Consider the following 17,076-nt stretch of genomic DNA (forward strand, 5'->3'; position numbering starts at 1 on the left):
GATTAGAGAGAGAAACAGAGAGTGGTTGAGATGAAGCAGCCGATCCAAGTGTAGCTCGATGTCGTCAGGCTCTGACGAACAAAGAGCTGAGGAGAGACACTGTGGATGTGAATCAGGTAGAGATACAGAGATACTGTACACCTGAGGGCCAGCTCACATCACCGAAGAAATGTTTCCATGTTTGCAATTAATGTTTTAGAGAAGGTAAAATAAGTCATGGAGGACGAGGACCTGTCACTCTGCTCCTCACCTGGAACAGGTGGAGTTGGGGAGCGCTTTACAAAGGCATGGAAAGACACACTAACACTTTTGCTGCATGCTCCGCTCACACGTGAATTGTTCATGCATCAAACACCCACAATACCATGACACAAATATGCATGACATTTAATCACAATAGACGGTTACACTGGTTCCTTCTTTGAGCTGGGGAACGCCGACTTCATTAGCAAACCGTGAGAGGAGCGAAGACGAAATCTATTGACATGTCGCCGTCTTAAATCCCAGTTCATCCGGAGGCCTAAACATTTGCAAATAGAACAATTAATTTCTTCTTTTCTTTTTCTTTTTTTTTTTTTAAACAATGTCTCCATTAAGCTCATCACTGACTTAGTCACAGCCAGAGGACGCCTTCGGTGACGCCCCCGTCTCCTCGTTTTTAATCGGACTGGATGCTTCATTTGTTTGTGTCCGTATAGAAGTTTGACTCACTGCCTTGGTTCATCCTGGAAAGCAGAGGAGAGAGGAGGGGAGGCAGGTGAAGGGAGAGAGAGACAGAGATGAAATGGAAAACCACAGAGAAAGCACCAGAACGCACACACACACACACATACACCTCTCTCTCAATCCATCTCTGTAACACATCTACGTGACTGATCTGACACTCGATCCGAAGCTTCGCAGACGTGTGATGGGGCCGAAACAACGGCAGACGACGCAAAACACACCCGTCAGTGTATGTGTTGGACGTACAGGCTCACCTGCAGCTGTATAACAAACGCACACACAGACACACAAACCCCGGTGAGTCGTCTCTGCTCTGTTGCTTGGTAGAATAGTGAGGATGAGTGCGTTGTTGCTCTCCAGCCACTACGAGGGAGAAAAAAAAAAGCAAGGAAGTGGCAGTCAATCGCTGGCAATGAGAGCACATGACGCACACACACGCACAAACGCACACTCAAACACAGCAACAATACACTGACAGGGTGGGGCAAGGACAGGTAGTGGCCAGTTCGCTGACTTGTTGCCAGGAGCGTCAACAATGTACAAAACCGGCCCAGTCTTTTCCCGTTGCCGTGGTTTCCTCCTGTTGTTTTGACCCTTTCGCAGGTGAAAGGACGACGGGCGACTTCATGTTTCACTACGACGACGACAACAAATACTACTTGTCCTTAAACTGATTACAGCCCAGTCAAGGCCGGCCTTGGCCCAGCCTGCAAACATCAGATGCGATTTACTTTGATTTCCGCAGTGAGAGGACAAAGAGGCTTTTATGAGTCCAGATTTTGTTGTTGTTGTTTGTTGTTTTTTGGGGGCTGTCTGTCTGTGAGAGTGTATAAGGCAATGTCCGTGTGTGTGTGTGTGTTTTTGCATGGTAGCCACAGTGACGGCTCTGATCACATGATCTCAGGGACTGTGTGTGTTGGTAGGTGTCTGGTTCCTTCTCCCCGGCTGGCTCAACCCAACCCTGTCAATTTTCTTTTTCGGGGCTGTTTGTTGTTGCTTGTGTGTCACTGACTGGACCTGTTGTGTAATGCTTATAAAATATTTAAAGAGACAGGACGCCTTCAGGGAAGTGGTCAGTGACATGAGGACGGACCTGTGAAGCACCTCGGGGTTTGTTTGCTTTTTTTTTTTTTTTTACAGGAAGCAGCGATTAACTGTCGGTATCAGATGTGTTCAAATCAAACACAGATCGTTGCTAGAAAACAAACTAAATTATAATGAATGAATGAACCAACCTGAGAGAACAAGAAACAGTGACTTTCTATCAGACACAGACAAGGAACGACCTCCCACAGTGCTGACGTGACTGGGACAGAACCACCGTTAGCACCGATGCTAAGAAACTTCTTTACAATCCTCTTTAGTAAATACGCAGTAGTAGAGAGGGGGGGGGGGGGGAGATAGAAAAGGGAGAGAGAGCCGCTGACTGTAGAAACAGGAGCTGCAATGCAGACCACGGGGCAGCCACACGCTCTCTTGCATCATCTCAGATATGTGGCATCTTTGGGACGCTGGGGAAACCAGAAGACCAGGTTTCTCATCTCAGGATTTAAAATCGTTCATCCTCAATGTGAAAAAAACAAAACGAACAAAGCATCATCAGGGAGTGTCAGACAGAAGAAGCTGAGCAAACTCTCTCCTACCGACAGTCCAAATGAGGAGGGGGGAGGAGGAGGAGGAGGAGGAGGAAGGCCTTGGTTACAGGTCCCATACTTTCCCACTAGCAGTTCTTAGCAAATTAACAATATCCTAAAAGTCCGAAAAGTAATTTGGAACAAACTCTTGGAAAGAGGAGGGCTGTGCTCTGCTGCTACACTTGCATTTCATTAATTTGATTAATTGCTGGTGCAGCCCAGAGACACTTCTGGTCGGTGCACAGGGAGTCACAAGCGAAAAATGTGAAAATCCGTCTGCAGCCAAACATATGGAGCTCAAATGAACAAATATTTACTCGGCTTTAAACAGGTCCAGTCATTAAAAGGTCTTTGCGATTCTTTCAAGGAAATGTTTCTGGAAAACAAAACAAAACCTCTGATGAACTGAACAAAACAAAGTCAAGTCCTCCCTGTCGTTAGAGCATGTTTCATAAAAACACCCAGGGGAAATCGATAAGAGCTGTGAAACAGTGCGTTATAAAAGCCGTAAGTTCCTCTGCTGCATCTTTACAGACAGGTACAGACAGAAACGTCAGCGCAGGGACGAAGCTGATAACCAGCTGACAGAAGCTTTTGTCCTGTTGTACTGATACATGCTGAGAAACACAGGCAGCTACTGTACGTTCCCTCTGCAAACTATCTGACTCATCACTTAGCAGCGCTCTGAACGCACAAAGGAGACGCTTGTTATCGCTTCTATAAAATCCCTTCACCTTTATAACAAATAAAAACATGTGGTCGGGTCAGCCCATATAGACATACATGATGCTCATGCGCACAAAACCTTTGTATAAGAGGACAATGCTCCTTCACCAGTTACTAGATGTTCAACTCCAGCTGCCGAGCCAATAAAGTGCTGCTGTGCATCTCGTGGGCCCAGCGGAGCTCCTCCCATCCAATGAGGATCCAGCTCTGGCCCGACGGCCTGTGATGCTGCAGCTTTAGGAAGTCCAGTGCATGAGAACTGGAGAGACGCCAAAGCAGAGTCACCAAGAGAGCAAGGTAAACAATTTCTCTCCCTCCCCCTTTCTCCTCCATCTCAGCTTCTCTCTCCTCCTTTTCTCCTTCTCTCCATCCCTGATGCCGAGTCGTGACATTTAGCCCCCCATCCACTTCTCCCTTTCTCCCACAGATAAATACAGATAAACAGAAAGAGAGAGACAGAGAGGGAGAGAGAGAGAGGGAGAGACAGAAGCTGTGTACTCGTTGGAGATGAAGTCCAGCCCAGAAACGACTGCGTCACATCTCTGTCTCTCCTAACTACGCAGAAACAAATGTGTCTTGGGGGAAAGGGTTTTGCCAAATCCCGGTGGCTCTGGAGGGTGAAAACAAATCACATGAGAAAAATAACGGCCGCCAGCCGCAGACGGCGAGCCGATCTGTTGTCTGACAGCAACAAACAGCTGGATCCACACACACCGGCCCCAGCCTCGTCCGTACATGCCGGCCTCTCCCACCCTCATGCTCACTTTTTCCATCAACTCCATCAAGAGTTAACCACAACAAGTAGGCCAGCAGTCTACACTTCCAACACACACACAGACACACACACACACACACACACACACAGACACACACAGATATATATACGTATGTAGGGAGATGAGAATTGGCAGCTTCTCTGCTGAAAGCAACGACCATTCGATGGCTGCTGCTCTGCCCACCTGGCTGCATCGCCACACGCTCCTATATAACGGTGTATTAAACATATAACACACCGCTACGGCACCGTGCGGGATTGTATTCTTCACCTGTTTACACCACTGTAATCATCCGGATTCTCCGACACACACACAAAAAAAGCGATGTTCAAATACCTCGATAATTCTCGGCAAAACATTCCTGACTGAGCTTCGCTGTGGTATTAAGAAACCTCCAGAATATTCTTTTGTTAACCCCTTTGTAACACCTCTGCCCATCCAACACATACACACACCTTACCATACTATCATAACAACACCTACAGGAACTGTGTCACATCTTCAGCATCCATGTTGAAACTCCCCGATTCCAGCTCACAGGAACTGCACAGCACACACAGACACACACACAACACACACACACACACACACATATATATAGTAGCGACAGGCAGAGCAGACCAACTACCAAGGAGGAAGAGGAAGAGGAGGAGAAAGCCGAGGTTGTCCGAAACCATTGTGTCCACTTCAGGTGGAAAACTCGATGACTCTGGGCTTCTGTTATCTCGGCTTCTGTTTCTCCCAACATGAAAAAGTGACGTAGCAACTAATCCAAAATCTCTCTCTCTGACTTGCTCTCCCTCCCTCTCTGTATCTCCCTCTCTCTCTCTCTCTCTCTCCCTGCCTCTCAAACACACGCACTCTTTATTTTCATCTGGTTGCAACAGCAGATCTGCGATTAGGCTGCTACTTCCACCTAACACATATATACACACAGATAGAGAGCAGCACCCTACACAAAATGCATATGTACGTGCGCATGCACACACGCACGCAAACCGCCGTGCACACGCGCGCATGATCACGCTATTCCTCTTCCTGAGTGTGACGCAGCACTTAATTCTCTGTGCTCTTATACCACTGTTGTGGCTACGCAGCGTAGCTTCTTGATCAAGCTGAGCCAGAAACACACTTGCTAGCTACCACACAAGGCCGGTCAGCACAATCACACTGCAGTTAAAGGGACCCTACCACCATGGCTCCCCTGTCCCCCACTCTGTGACGTTGCTGTGTCCCCATTTCCCCCCCCCATGTCCCCTTATAATTGGGTCTCTCTCCCTGTGAGCTGAGCTGCCCTCCTCTCCTCTCTGCTCTCGGCTACAGACACACTCTGGCTTCTCTGTCTGTGAGGCTGAGCTGACTGAGCCTCCTCGATCACCTGACAACCCACTGGTTTTAAAGGCACATCACCAGCTTATGTATCAGTTGCATAAGCACTCAGATGGTCTTCTGGCTTTTTAAAAATACCAAAGTCTAATGAGGGATTCCTCTCAACTCGTAACTGCATCATGTAAATATATTCCCCTTGGTGCAGATCCAGATTCACAACATGTTCATTAATGCGGTGAATTCTGGTATAAAAAACCTGATCCGCTGCTCCTTCACTGTCAATACTTGTTTACTTCCAGGACAAAGCTACCGATGAAGGTGACTGGCTGTTCAAACCCCGACACCGTACCGTGAGTCGGCCCACTGCGTCTACTTCCTCTGTTAGTTCTAGGTGTTTCCTACAATAGAGCTCATTCAAAGGAGACAAAGGGCTGTTTTATCCTCTCACCTCTGTTCAACATTAAACTGTGATCCACGAGAATGCATCACGAATCATGTAAAACGATTAGATTGAGGAAACGTCACTGTAAACTCACACATACTACTGTCCTATACTATTGTATTGAAGATAAAACAGGAACGTGGCTGTGTCTTTAAAAGAGCTGCGCTCCTGTTTTATAAATAGTCTTGTTGTAGTTCAGTCAAACATTAGCAGAGTTTATTTTAAGAATTTGGGGCCTTTGCTGTTTCACTTGATTGTTCACGTACCTTGATCAGATGATCTTCATTTCTCGTGTACGTTCAATGACGAAGCTGTAGGAAAATAAAAATGAGAAAAACAGATTTGAGATTTCAACACCAAAAAATAAAAAAATAAAGCCTCAAATATCAACAATGCTATTTTTCTACAGATCTGAAATTATTATATTTGTCTTGGGTAATATATAGGTTTATGCTAATATATAATAATATTATTTATTATATAATAAATCTAATTACGCTGGGCTTCCATAAACGATTTCTCGGCATCAATGCCCATAATTAGTTTGGGGAAGATCAATGAAAACTAATAACGTGTTAAAAGGTCTGAAGTATGTCAATTAGTGTTGTAAACAGTGTCCAGCATGGTAAACATGAGGCACAGTCTTGGCACTGTCTCTTTTATGAGCTGGTCTGTTCTCAACAAGGCTGTGCCCATTAGGTCCGTCTGCATGTCTGAAGCATAAAGTCCTCTTTATATGCTAAGCTGAAATGAAAGCTTTGTCTCAGCTAACAAAGGGTAAACAAAGCCACCGCCTGTGTCAGCTCGCCGCTACATTCATTTATCACAGAGATATATAATAATGTGTGCATTCAACAAGTGCCTTCTTGAATAATTCATAATTTACAAAAACCTGGAGGAAAAAAAACAAAACAAAACAAAACAAAACATGTCCACTGTGGGAACAATGTTTATTTCTAATATCATAACTGTTGGCTTGAAATCAAATGCTGAGCTGCAGCCAGCGACGTTTTGAGAGTTATTCTTTATGCTGCAGTGCGGTCTCAGTCTCTGCTAAAACCTTGTTAGTTTTACAAAGGATAATTCACAGGCCACGAGCACAAACCATCCTTTTATTACTTTGGTGCCTTAAATTTTTCTTTTTTCCCCTCCTTTTTTCCACATTATCCTCCAGTTACACGTCTAGATTTTCATCCTGCATTTCATGTGGCCCCGTAAATTCTCTTCCCTGAAGCACTTGTAGCTCGTGATGTTTTCTAATTCCCCATTGGAGTTGGAGGATACGGAGCCCACAGCTTCACCTTACAGGGCCGAGGAGAGGAGAGCATTGGTAAAAGCATCAGCTTTCACCCTGGAGCTATATGGGAAATGTAAAGGGATCTGAGGGATCAAAGCATGTTTGCTCTAAGCACGCTGCTAGATGCTGAGGATATCGATCTGACGACTGAGGTCTACCTTCTCCTCCGTCTATATGTGCGTCCTATGCAAGATAACTACAATAACATCAACACGTTAGAAAGGATTCCTTTGCAAACTATATCAAATACCTGATGCATTTAATACCGAACGCTGTCGTCACATGCCTGCACTGGTTCTTCTGTATCCACACCCATATCATTACAGGTAGTCCAACATTGTTGAGAAGTTTGGGAGTTCCTGATTTTACGCAACATTCCCGTGGCCTGTAGGCTCAGAGAGGCACAGGAAGTTTTAGCGTGACAGTGGTTTGCGTTTAATGCTGACAAGAGACGCACTACGGCTTTAAAGACACATCCAAGCACTGGTCCTTCCTGTCTGCTATTTATGCTCATCCAGTGGGCAGTGTGTGTTAATTTTAGCCATGTCATCTATCAGCCATGCCTGTTCCACTTCCTAAACCTTAATCTCTTCCTTGGAGAGGTGCCCAGTCAGCTCCATTGATATTGTTTTTGGCTGTACTGGGAACAATGGGCATGGATCCTAAGTGCTCCCACACATAAATTTAATTTAAAATAAAAAAAAAGTACTAAGTTTTTTAACATAGTTTTATTTAGGGTAAACAGTGTGGCCATTTCCTGGTATTACCTGCTTTGCTGTTACCACATGCAAACAGGTTCTCTCTGGCTCGGTCATCATGTGCTCCAGCGTCATGAGCTGTAAAAAGATAAAAAAAAAAAAAAAGGAGAAGTCTTGCAGACTTATATATATATATTTTTTAACATACACACAGAAGTTATCTCATGACATCAAACATCCCACAGTGACTTGAAATACTTCCCCTCGGCTCTACAGACCAGTCAGTGACCTTTGTACAGACATAATGCGACACATTGATGCTGTGCAAACTTATGTATATTTACCTGCACACAATCAAAATGATATGTCTGCTGCTGATCACTGGCCACACCCTGTATTTAAATAATGTTAATGTGCATGTGGTCGAATGTTTTTCTGCAACTTTTTGGACAGTAATATCAACTATGCAACATGAGTTTCTCTGTGCAGTGAGCTGGCCACAGGCAGTTGAAAGAAATGTGTTAATTTTCTTCTGTGAAAAGATGAATAAACAATTGATGATTTCAATTTCTAATCTTAGCTCTGTTGGTTTGTCAGAATCTCTAACATATTAATTTGTTTTTCAACACATTTATATTCCTATTTATTTCCTACTGTGCTTCTCAAACAACTTGTCGGATCAATCGCAGTCAGTCTGAGGTTTTTGGTATTTAAATGTGCTTTTTTTCTCGGTTTGTTTTCTAAAAGCACAACAGATGGATGTGCCAGTCCTTCTGTCAACAAAATAGTTACGAATGAAAAAAAGAAAAAAGAAAAATTCCCATTAACTGGCTCTCATTAAAGATGTGCAAGCTGCTGTTGTACCCTCACTCTGTAGTGTTGCATCAATAAATTCCAATAAAATATCTGACTCGTTCCAAGAACAGTGTTTTTGTTACTTTGTGTTCAGGACAAGCTGTGCAATAATAAAAAAAGAAGGCTGCACAAATACGCCATCCTGTGTCAAAGATGAGTATTGCCTTTGGAGGGTTTGTTTACATCAGGAATAAAAAGTGCGTATGACATAGAAACCTCTGGATGGATGGAGCTGAGTCAAGGCGCTGGCACAGTATAGGCAAACGCACTATAGCTTGACAAATAATTACTGAAAACAGTCTTATTTTATAAAACATCTGATAATGAGTTTTAAATACAAACCCATTGAAGTTAATATAATCCTGCAAACAGACAGTCGGAAAAACAATATTACATAATTTTAACTTCAGGCCTTTACATAACAAAAGATTCCTGAATGAAGTGGTCACTAATTTTTACATTTCTTCACACATGTTTTGGTTTAAATAGACTACGTTCAGCTGGAAAGGGACAATAAACACACAACATGACGCACACCGAGAATCTGTTCAGACACCGACGTGATAAAATTCAAAGTCAGTATCCTATAAAATACATTTCCTGTATCCTATAAAATACATTTCCTGAAGAACATAGAGTCCATTATAAATATTTCTTTTTACAGTACACTAGACTTTCTAGTATTTTCTCCTCCTCTGCAACTTAATAAAAACTTAGTAACCTGTCACTTATTAATCTGATAACCTTGATTTGAATCAAATCTATAACCTCTGATGCAAACAAACACACACACACAGCACTATAAACACAAAACATGAAATCATTACGCAGTTTACCGCATGGATGACCAGACCACTCACTCCTGAGGTAGAAACGAAGTGCGCAACATCCTCCCGCAGCAAAGCATCCGAGCACACCTCTCCATCCCACCCTGCTGCTCCTCTGCCCCTGTCACTGGCTCCTACGGAAAAAAAAAAAAATGAACGAAGCCACAAATCCGCACAGACATGTTTTTATAAGGAAACAGCTGAGAGCAAATAACCTCTCTTATTTCCGGGTAACGTTGGAAGCAACGCTGGAAACTGCGCACTACCATCGCACATACTGAAATCACGGCCATGCGTAATTCCTCCCCGCTCCTAAGTGAGAGAATATTATTTAGCATTCAAATAAATTAATTAATTAAGAAAATTAACACCGTATAAGCTATAATGAGATCATGAAGATATCATTTACACATGAGAACAAGTCAAAAGGAGGACGTTGCTGAAGCAGGATACCGCCACGCACACTGACTCACTGTAACCTAAATCCATATGGATGATGGTAGGCTATATACATGACTCATGGGTGTAAATAAACAGTTTCTTTTGGAGGGGGTGGAAGTGGTAAAGAGGGGTGGGTGGCACTTACCGACAGCGCCGCTTTCGCAACACCTCGGGTCCGTGTAGACTGCCCACTACCAGCAGCAGCAGCAGCAGCAGCACCTCGTCCCTGCTGCCACAACCTCCCATCAACCCTCTCTGTGGTTGTTGTTCAATTCACACTGGTCTCTCTCTCCGGCTCTGATGTTTAAAAAAAAAAAAAAAAAATCCAGTGCATCGACATTTTCACAGCAACAACACGCTCGGGCCACGCCCACTCGCACACACCCCCGTTTCCTGATTGGACGACGCGCCGAAACGCGTCGACAGGATCACGTGCTTTTGACGCATGTTTACAAACAGGCTCGGAGCGGGAGTTTGCTTCACAAAAAAAGCGGAGCTGAGGATCAGAGGAGCCGGACACTGTGAGACTCGGAAGGAGGTGGTGATGAGGTGGGACAAAATTAAAAATTAAAAAAAAAAAGCTGCAGAACAAAATGATCTGCTCAAGTTCAGTCAACTCTGAAAGACCGTGGTGGATGAGAGAGAAAAACAGAAAGTCATCATCAATGGAGCGCCGATACTGCGATTCACTATGGCAACTGGTAAACAGAGAGAGCAGAGCCTCCATTTTAATCCAGTGGACATTAATGCATTAATGCAAGTTGACACAGTTTATTCAACCAAACTATTTAGCAGAGTTTCATTTCTTTAATGGATGCAGCAGTGCTGAAATGCCACTGTTTGTTTTTCCTACATAGGCTGCTATATATTCATCTTATTTATTCAGCTGTGGCCTGATGGAGGCAAAGTGCTGCGGGTAGGAAGGGATGAAAAATTTATGATCAGACGAGAAATTATGATGATAGATGTATGATTGTGACCCTACAGTCTGATCCAGCAGTAGTAGCCTCCTGAGTATAATTATTGACAGCTGAAAGAGTATTTAGATTAAAACTGTAGGCTAAATTATCATATGTTTATTTTACATTTAACAGTTTTAATGACTATATTTCAACATTATACTAGTTGGACATTTTATATAGGCTACAGTAACTGAAATGCTCTGAAAGTACCTTAGACTATGCAGCCCGTGTTCAAATAAAAACACATTTAGTCCAGTCTGTTTATCTTTTCAGCTTCACTTCCCAGTTATCTCATCATCTACTGACAACCACAATGAGAATTTCCCATCAGTGCAACAAATAGATAGCTTAACACTTAATATAATACTTCAGCGACTAATGTACAGTTAATGTCTCAGAGCAATGAAGACAGGTAGTGTATAGGTTTTATTCTAAGCTCAGGATGAAGCATATGATGACTGTCTCCGGTAACAAACTACTCTTATGGAGTAGTCAATACTTTGTTAACTGTTTAGTAGTGAGGGAGGCAATGTTGTGCTTTGCTGCTATAGCCAGTGGCACAGGAATCATAGCAATAATATTTTCTTCTTTTCACCTAAAAATCAAGTAGCTAAATGTGTAACTTTCCTAAGCTTTAAGTAAGGGTTAAAATCACAAAGACGCTCTGAGGGAAACACTATAAAAATGAGTTAGATTAGCATCTATTAGGCACTGAAAAATGTAGTCTTTAACTTTTATCTCTCCAACATTTCATATTAATTTCTAAATGTGACATAATCAATCTTAGTGTTAAAGACCAAAAGAAGCATCCTCATTTATTGTCTCCAAAGTGTCTACCACCCAAATGCTAATTAAATAAAAACAATCAAAGCAAAACTAATCCATTTCCTCAGGACAGTGTAGCTGTGGTTCACTTGGATCTCATTGCCAGATGTCAAGCAAAACAACCACACAACTTTTATGAACTGTAAAATGAATCAGCATAAAATGAATTAACTAGTTTCTTCTGCAGATATTTTGTCACTAGAGGGAAACGCATACCTTCACTCCAAAGTCCAACATGAAAAATGCTTTTTAGGTTTTCCTATCTCAAGAACTGAATTGCCAACCATGTGATTGAAAACATATAAAAAGTGGTACAAAGAGTACTTTGTTAAAGTTCAGTTTGCATATACTGTAACAAATGACTGAATTATATTTTGCCTTGGGTCCTATGCTCTTTAACTGTATGTATTAATCAGCTGATGCTCTTCTACAGCTTAATACTTGGACAGATAATGATCCATTGTCTTAGCTCTCCTCCTTCCTACCACCATCTTGTTAGCGTGCCCTGCCCTCTAGTGGCCAAAAGGTGCACAACACCCAATACTTGAAAACTTAAAATCAACACTACACTTAAAAGGCCCAGACTGGTTTTGTACTGAAGGAAAATATCACTTCAACCTACCACTAATAAAACTGAAATCCATGACATCAACCTTTTCTAACCAAGTCCAGCCGACTGTAAAACAGCAACAACAACACAAACAAACACACTAACCGATATCCCTCATGTGAACGGAGCAAACTGTTCTTATAACTTCACCAGGAAACTGTGTGGTTGGGAAGGACCCCGTCACAGACAGGAAGAAGTTGATAGGGAACAGGTTTTTCAGCGCTTTGAAAAAAATCCTATGTTATTTGAGTTTGCACCCAAGAGCCAACTGCAGGGTCAATATAATATGAGGTTTAATAACAATCAACAAGGCTATATAATGGTACTGAACTGGAAATGTGCCACCTCAAGCTATTTTTGCAGTTATTATTTAATGTCTGGTGTGTATATTATATAGAACATTTAGTACCGTTTAATTTTCCAAAGCCTTAGTAAACTCCTATGATGCTTTAGTGTTCTAGTTTTTATGGTTATTAAATATCAATCTGTTCCATTCCTTTGTAACTATTCAGTTTCTTTGCATCAGATCAATAAAGTTTAACTCGTCTTTATTTTATTTACATGCAATTTCAACTCAGGCTGTTTTCAATTGCACATGCATATGCATGGAAGTCAACTGGTGGACCAATCAGCTCATGGATCCAGTGCCAAGATGTGGGTAAGAAAAAAGCACAGCAAAACATTAAGATCACTAATCAGGCTATAAACAGCTGCAGTCCTTTGTTGCAACACATTTTAACAGATTCAAATAACACGGGATGAACAGTGATGATCACTTCAACATATTTACCAAGCAGCTTTACTAGAGCTGCTCAGATCGTGGTTTATGTAACGTATATGGGACAAATCACCACGTGGAACAGACTCCCACTGAGCTGCAGATAAAACTCTGGTTGGGCTTAGTGAAAAAGATTTTCTAGGGTTTTGTATGCATTCAGTTTCCTCTTTTATCTGCTTCTTTTGATTTTGACTTGGCTTTGTTAAGTTTATCCCAGGTTTGTTCCCAGTTTGCCCCAAGGCCACAGCAGGGGGCATCCTAACCCAACAATTTCACACTCAAGACTTCACTCTTTCCTGTGACCTTAACTCTTTCTATAGTTTGGATCATTTCAATGTGCACCGTTATAAATCACTTGCAGAATTTTGTGCACGTGCCAGTTTCCAAGTGCGTACATGTTTAAACAAACATTTCAGTAGAAAAGAATTTTGAGGGGAATGTCATACGTTTTTGTTAGCGTCATAAATTAAACCATTATATGTGTTGTTATTATGTAATTTGTTCACGACACTGAAGCTACAGTTTGCAAATTAGAATTATATTACAATCAACCACATGGACTTTTACTACAGTGTAGTTAGCACAGGGTGTGACCCATCTGTGGACAGTTGCATCACTGGAAAAGGGAGACAATGCTTTCCAGATTGTTTCCTACAGCAGATGTTGGTAATAGACAACGACAGCACAGAGCAATGTGCAGGAAACAGACAAGATATCAATTTCAGTTTCCATTGTTATTTGTTGTTTAGGTGTCTATGGAGATAAAATATTAAATTAGAGTTTGTTAATTTTCATAAGCTGTTCTTCAGTGTATCCATACCCGAGTAAAGCTGTGATGTCCCTTCATTTTAGAGTAATCTTATTAATGCAAGAAAGATGTTATAGAGCAAAAAGACCTAATAACACACAGATACAGTTTTAAAAAGCTATCTTTGTCAGTTAAGGGGGTGTGTGCAGGCACACACACACACACACACAAACCCTATAATTTTTCAACTAGAGCTTAAAGTGTAAACAGTCACTCCACAAAAACGATTAAAAGTTAAATGGCCTTTGGCAGGGCTGTCAGATGGGACAGTTACTTGTAGGATGTATCTGGTCACTCCCTCATGTGTGCACATTAGTCAGTGGGGCCCCATATTTTGTCTTCTGGTGGGCCCCTCCCTTAATGGGGATCACAGCTTTGAAACTGCATAGTACATTTCCCATGATGCATGTTTTTTTTGTGTGTTTTTTTCCCCCCCCAAAGTATGTGAAAGTATATTAAATTTTTCCCTGTTGTCATGCGTTTTGGATTACGAGAGAATGTCTATGTGAGTATGGGTGGATATGCACTGTTGTGTCCTTGCAGAGTTGTTGCATAAGGGAAAAAACGTACAGTTGCTAAATCATGTGAACAAGTTGAAAATGGAGTAAATTCCTAAAAACACTCCCATTTATTAGTCGGTTCTTTTGTTTGTTATACTTTTTTTTTCTCTTTTTTTCAGAGTGGGTTAAACAGCTTGCACAGAGTGGTAATTGATTCCAAGCCAGAGTTAATTAGGCTATATTAAGATTATTATCAGCATGTTATCCATTGTGGAAGAAATATCAAGCCGTATCCCAGCCTGACCCTGCTGCTTTGATTCACCATGTTTCAGCCAATGTAAAATCATGCAAATAAATGAACATTAACGATTGCTATGTAGTATATTAGCTCTGAAAATGTGGGTACACAACCTGGGGACAGGTCTTGTGTAAAGTAGAAATTTCTTTGCGTTTTTTAAACAGCTGTTTTATTTTTCTAATACCAATCTTAAATGGTCTTAGAGCAAATAATGTGTCGCATGACAACCTGTAGGCTATAGCTACAGTAGAAATGGGGTTATGTAGTAGCCTCCCAGTATCATCTGATTGTCAGTTCCCTCAGGCTAATGAAGCAATGCATTTTAGCTAGCTCACTGTTTTCTTCTTTTTGCTGCAGCTTTACTCATCTGGTTCACTCTTGATACTCTCACAGATAATAATCTGCTTCGCTGTCTTAAACCTAAAATGACAATTTAAAATCCAAAACAACTTTAAAACCATTGTAAATAAGGTCTGTATGGCCGAAGTAGCTAAAGCACAAACACAGAATTTTCCTCGGTAGCTAACTGTTAGCACTCAGCAAAAAAAAAAAAAAGGAGACATTCTGAACTTACCTTCACCAGGTAACGGGAAACAAGCCTCCAAATGAATGGTGGTGTTGCTCAGTGGTTGCTTTAGCTAAGGAGGCGCCCCAATCAAATGAAGGTATTTAACCATAGACTGTAAAGTATTTAACACAGGTGTGCGTGTTGTTTACACGTCCTGTCTACTGCCCCCAAGTGGCCAAACCGTGGTATCTACACTTCCGGTCTACTGCCCCCAAGTGGCCAAAACGTGGTATTTACACTTCCGGTCTACTGCCCCCAAGTGGCCAAAACGTGGTTATTGCAGGTTCTGCGTCACTTACAGTTATCAGCTGTTTTTCAGGATGGAATTACAAACAATAAACGAATGTTATGTGTGTTTTTTTTTATATATATATATTTTTTATAGAAGAACAATTTGTGAGCAGATATCATCTTGTATTATCTTGATGCTTCAGAGGGCTAATATTGTCTTCATTGTTTCACAGTCGGATAAACAGCGTGCATGATGTTCCAGAGAGGAATGGTAAGCATTCATCGTTCTTCAGGGAGAGTTGATGAAACACTAATTCTAACAGTTCGGAGAAAGATATCTAGGCTATGGTATTTTTCATGTTAACACAAAATCATAATCTCATGTTTCAAATCATTTTGTCCTGCAAGATGAAAGACTTGATGGGCTCTCTAGTACCCTCAAGGTATTCTTCTAACCTTTTTGTGAACCTGAAAGTTCATCATCTTTTAATTTTCATCACAGGCTGAATATGCAGACTACACCTCCTGACCTCAGGGTCCTGCTCGGTCTCTTGTGTGCTCTTTTCTACCTCCCACCCTTCCATTCCACCCAATGTTATCTTACCATCAATGAGTTTAGAAGGGGTGTGCTTTGGCATGAAAAGGGAAAACATGACGTATTTGGCAGCTGTAACTACGCTAAGGGGGGAGCCTCCCCACAATAAAAACAACCAGCTGAGTTTTGTTCATAATCCCAGATTCCACTGCACATACACTACTCTTGGCTGGATGGAGGAGTAGAGGGGTGGAGAAACTGAGAGCTGGATGGGATGAAAGGAGGGAGGGGAACAGGCTGGAGCTGGAGGATTTATGTGACATTGAAGAAAAGCTGTAGAGGACAGGGAGTGATGCACTGGAGGGGTACAGGGGCCGATGGGTGGGAAATTTAAAAGGTCAGAATTACAAATTACTTATCCCTAATGGCATGTAGCTATTCAGCACTTGTTATATTCGTCAAAGTTCTTGAGATATCTGGCTCTATCATATCTGCTTCAAACCCCAAAAGAATGGAGTTAAATAGTGAACTGATTGTTTAATTTGTGGTGCTCATAATAACCCACCAATAATATTCTTCTGAAAGATCATCTGTTCATCTTCATCTCCGGAAAAGCCAGAGATGCAAGTCTCAAAACCATGCTAAACACTATCAGGGGTAAGCAGGAAAATATGGACATTTTTGTGTGATTTGTGTTAAGCCAACGTTCAAGGTACAGACAGAGGAGTAAATGTAAACCAGACCATTTAGGGAGGTGAATTTGATATTGTTATATAGCTCTTGATTTTAATCTGGACACTGTAAGTAAGACGATGCTAGCTCAGGATTTACCTCACAGAACTCGAGGTCAAGTATAATGCAAATAACAGGCGTGGAGGAGTGTCCATACTGTAGAGTAGCCTACATGCAGCAATGTTCATGTCCACAGGGATTTACACCTTTTAAATTTGAACCATGTTGCAACTGGACAGTCTCGGGTTGTGGATGTTGACATTTAACCTTATATATTTACGTCTACGGTATTTTGCTGCTTTATGGTTGTGGTATATAGTGACTTCAGGAGTGTTTCATAGTGACACTCAATGGCCTTGAGGAAATATTTTCCTTGTAGGGTGTGGAAGGTGACAGGCCAGGGTAGGAATTCACATTGGACTTGATCTTGTGATGAAAGACGGGGTGTGAGTGGATGGGAAATAACCAAGTCGCACTA

At 41.8% G+C, this 17,076-nt stretch overlaps 1 long non-coding RNA gene across 4 annotated transcripts; it reads right to left on the reverse strand.

The window, feature by feature from the left end:
* Nucleotides 1–15,206, reverse strand: LOC146985011 (uncharacterized). Of its 4 annotated transcripts, none has more exons than XR_015036189.1 (5): nt 15,107–15,206; nt 7,698–7,766; nt 7,181–7,322; nt 5,900–5,944; nt 1–725 (listed from the first exon to the last, which is right to left on the reverse strand). It is a non-coding gene; the product is annotated as an uncharacterized LOC146985011 (long non-coding RNA). The 4 variants fall into 4 exon arrangements; XR_015036187.1 differs by lacking the exon at nt 15,107–15,206 and adding an exon at nt 9,897–9,937; XR_015036190.1 differs by lacking the exon at nt 15,107–15,206 and adding an exon at nt 9,344–9,886.
* Nucleotides 15,207–17,076: the final 1,870 nt, after the last annotated feature.

The sequence above is a fragment of the Trachurus japonicus genome, chromosome 7 (assembly GCF_045865225.1).
Source record: "Trachurus japonicus isolate A0001 chromosome 7, Traja_1.0".
NCBI classification, from domain to species: domain Eukaryota; kingdom Metazoa; phylum Chordata; class Actinopteri; order Carangiformes; family Carangidae; genus Trachurus; species Trachurus japonicus.